Source organism: Myotis davidii, unplaced genomic scaffold, assembly GCF_000327345.1.
Source record: "Myotis davidii unplaced genomic scaffold, ASM32734v1 scaffold26, whole genome shotgun sequence".
Lineage (NCBI taxonomy): Eukaryota > Metazoa > Chordata > Mammalia > Chiroptera > Vespertilionidae > Myotis > Myotis davidii.
This window is the reverse complement of record NW_006299245.1, coordinates 4,356,450-4,360,990: the sequence shown is the minus strand read 5'-3', so window position 1 is coordinate 4,360,990 and position 4,541 is coordinate 4,356,450.

Sequence of the window (4,541 nt, the reverse complement as noted above, 5' to 3'; positions counted from 1 at the left end):
TTTTAAATGACTTCAGCACTGCGCCTCCTCTGGGTCTCGGTACACATTTCTCTTTCGTCCTAGTTGTAGGACTTCCACTCAGCCAGCGTTCCTATGGTTCGGGTGATGTCCGTTCGTCTTTTAGTTTCACTTTTGAAGTGGTTTCTCGAGGCAGCAAACTCCGGCATTAACCTATGCCGCCATCTTGGTTCTCTAAGCCAACCACATTCCAGTACCTGACTATTTAGTCAGGGGCACTGACCTCTTTTCCCTTAGATTATCAAATTAAAAAAAAATGATGACAGCCAACACAACAACAGCTGTCTGATGTTAATGAATCAGAATATACCTACTTTTTTTTGTTTGTGAGACCAGAAAAACATATTTAAAAAGTTGTGTGTGGGTTTTTTTGTTTGTTTGGGTTTTTTGTGGGGTTTTCTTTGCTGTGGCACAGAATTTTAGTAATTAGTTTATGTGTGCAATGAGATGAAAAAGGTTGAAATTCGCTGCTCTAGAAATCTGATGTACGCTTGAGAAGATTCAGTTAATATCTCATTACCAATGAGTTAAGTGAAATCTGGTAGTTTTGTAACCTTATGGCTTTTTAATGAGAAGAAAAGGAGAAAGGCAGTTTGGCAGTCTGTAACCTAATAGTTGGAGTGTTTCCCTAAGCCATCAGGTCCACTTTGGCTTATTTTGCATTAGCCTATCAATAAGAAGAGAAAAATTTCCAGAATTTATTCCTAAAAATGTCTTTCTTCTTTATGCTAGATGTATAGATGAGTCTCTAGTGTACCAGAGAGTTCACTGTTTCACAAGGCAAACAATCAATATTGGCAAGTAACAATTTTTAAATACCTTGAAAATTATCAAAAGTATGCATGTATCATAGGCTTGACAAGTGAAAATAGGTCCAAGGTGTATATTTTTTCAATCAGTAAATATTCTATAAGAATTATTCTTGGGGAAAAAAGGCTTTAAAATTATTAATATACTTTTAAAAGTCATCATTATTAAGCATTTCCCTTCTATCTTATAATTAATAATCAGTAGAAGTACTTGCAATTGAAATTTTTTTTACTCCTCCCCCCCTTTTCCCTATTGACCCTCTCCAGCCCCCTTGCCCTCACCCCTCAGGCCTTTGGCACTGAAATTGGAACTTTTGAATCTTATAAGTTATATTTCAAAGTTCTTCAAATTGATATTTGATAAATTATTATTGAGGAAATACCATAACCATTTCATAATGATTGAAGTGCAGAGATATTAGTAGCAGAAATTTTCTTAGGAAAAATATCTATTTTATATATTTATAAAGAGAGTAAGTAGTGAAAAGGTATAAAATCAATATTAAAAATAATTTCCCAAGTTAAGTCTTTACAAACCAAAAAATAAAAATAAAAAATAAAAGGTTGGGTTTAAATATAGAGGTCAGCATAATAGCCTCATATTTCTCAATTATGTGAATAATTAAGTGATAGAAAAGATGGTTGTTGATTTGATCCACAGACATTTGTATCAAATTGCCCAAGATTAACAGCATTATCTCTATAGCAACTGGAATAAATTTGTGACAGTGCAGCCAAACTCTTTTTTCTCCTATTTCATAGCCATATGGGTAGTTGATTGGGTGGTCAGCTGTAATGTATCTGTAAACACACGTCAGTAAGCCAGAGTGGGCAAAATTCAGCTAAATCCTAGTCCAGAACTATGGAAGAAATAATTATTTCTTTCTTTTCTGACCCTACTGAGATAAGAGAGGGCTCCATTTCAATGACACTTTACTTAATTTCCATGTGTTTCACAAAAGCCTGGAGCAGAATTAGATACTGTTTTATCTAATGCCAACGTTATGTATCCTTTCCTCTATTCCAGCTGATTGTTCAGGTTCAAAAATAAATCATATTTTATTTAATATGAAATTTAAAGAAAGAAAGATTATTTCTGTAGTTTCTTTGTTTCCATTGATTTATTTTAAGACAGAGCAAATGAAATGCTGCATATAATTTAGACTCTAAGAAGACATCTGCAATAAGGATTTTTTTATAAATATCAGGAATTCTCTACAGGAGCAGGAACATAATGAGATGTTATTTCTGGACATAAACTGGAAGAAGACATATTACAAGGCAGTATTGTAAAATTATTGAGATCACTTTCCAAACCCAAATTTTGTTCCCTGATTTCAATAAACCTGAAAAGTCAAGGCTTTATTAAGCTTTAATTTATGTGGACTGGATAGAAGGAAAATTACTCTCACGATTAGTACACATTTGGTTCTGTCCAGCATGTCCATGGAGATATTTGGCCCATGCCAAAAGATACTTGAAATTTGGTCCTATTCAAAATCCCCACACTTAGAAAATGTTCCTGGGTTCAAATAGCCCATAACATTTATTTATATGTTTGGTTTACAGACTAATACATAAAAAGTGTGATTATATCCAATTGGTGCAATAATTGTGTTGTGCCAATAATAACTCTGCTTATTCCGGTAGCCTAGCTGGTAATGGCACATGATCAAGGACATTTTGGTGTGGAACAAATAGCTCCATGGATATTTTGAGCCAAAAGTCCTGTAAGGACCCTCACATACTCATCAGTTATGAATTGATCTGTAAACAAATTATACAATTATATGAATTTACAAGATTACAATAACATTATTTAAGATTTATGCTTATTTCAATATCATAAAAAGTAATTTGTGTCAAATACCCAGTTCCCAGGTTTTGATTAATATACATTTCTTGAAGGGCAATTCAAGTGCTACTCATAATAGAAGTCATAATATTCAAGTTACTAGGTAAATCTGGAAATATAGCACTCATGGCCAGCTTAAAATATCCAGATTTTGGTCTTTAAACATTACATCAGGTCGCTACTGGCATTAATACTAGAGGAGGAATTAAACAATCTGCCAATAGAGTTGTTTGCCTAAAAACAAACACATTTGATTGAAACAGCAGATTCTAAATAATTTGTTATTCAAATTAAGTTCAATTGAACCAGGAAAATGAATCCCTTATTTCTGTGATGAGGCATATGGTGCTTGAGGTAGCCCATTACAGCTTGTGAGAACTGATTATTAAATTTTTAGTAATTTTGCAAAGTAATTGTTAAACACAGCTATTATAAAAGATTCAACTACTAGTATATAAGTATGTAATTCAGTACATTTTGTATGTATTAAATACTCAAACCTCATCACTTCCTAATTATTTTAGTATATCGTACCATTATCTTTGATTTTTATATTATTTACCTCTCTTGGTTCTCTTGGAGGAAATATAGTATTATAGTGTGCCACTGTATACCTCTTCCCAATTTTGTGTACTTTGACATCATGTCAGTAGTTTAAAGTCAGCCACAACAAGAATATTTATACCGCAGCAATTAGAAAACACTAAAAATCAAGATTTGATTTTTTTGTTTGCTGTCTAAACTTACTGATAGAGAAAATGTTAATAGAGCACACTTAAAATATATCATGGTCATATCTGTTACATTGTGAATAATACATAATTTTGAGAAAATATTATTCCATTGTTTGAAAACTTATCTGATTTAGTAAAGAAGTTGATCATTGACCATTGACCATTGACTAAAGTTCCAACATATGCCTTTATAGTTTCATTTTGTCTTATTCTTAAATGCAGATGAAAATATCAACCATTTTCCATGTTGGCAAAACAATCATCCATCAGTTGTTCATGGATACACAAATTTGACAAAACCAAACAACGCATTATGTGAGAATCCATTAGCTATATGGAACTTACAAGAAAGAATGTGGTATATTTTATTATATAGGATAAAATGTGTGCTACACATCTTTTATATCTGTAAAATTTATAGTAAATTTATATACGCATGAATACACACTTTTGTTTGTTTTGTTTTAGAGAAGCCAATGTTACATTTTTTACCAGCAAACCAGAGAGATTTTTTCCATTACATCAGCTTATCATAGGGAGGTAAGTAGTGTGTTCTGGACTTGAGTGGAGTAGCTGAATCTGCTCCAAGTGAGTGGCTCTTCGCTAACAGCTACAGAAGTCCCTGGCTGTTTGCCAGTTAGACGGAGAAATCTTCTCTGTCACAACTGTTCCCATTTTGATTATATAATAAAATTCATAATAAACTAAGGTGAACAAATAGCAGACAAGGTAATTAGTCTGATTAAATCATCTCTCCCATAAGAAGAAATTAGGAAATTTCAAAGGCTATTAGAAAACTCCGATGTACATCAAGTTCCTTCCATCTTTTGGTTCTGCCATCCTTATATATTGGTTTTTATCTTTGAAACTAGAGGCCCGGTGCACAAAAATTTGTGCACTCGGGGGGAAGGGGGATCCCTCAGCCCGGCCTGTGCCTCTCACAGTCTGGGACCCCTTGGGAGATAACGAACTGCTGGCTTAGGCCTGCTCCCGGATGGCAGAGGGCAGGCCCGATCTCTAGGTGCAGCCCGTGGTCTGGCTCACAGCCAATTGGGGAGTTGGGGCGCCATCCCCAGTCATACACAGCAAAGAACAGATTGGGAGGTTGCGATGCCACCCATCGTC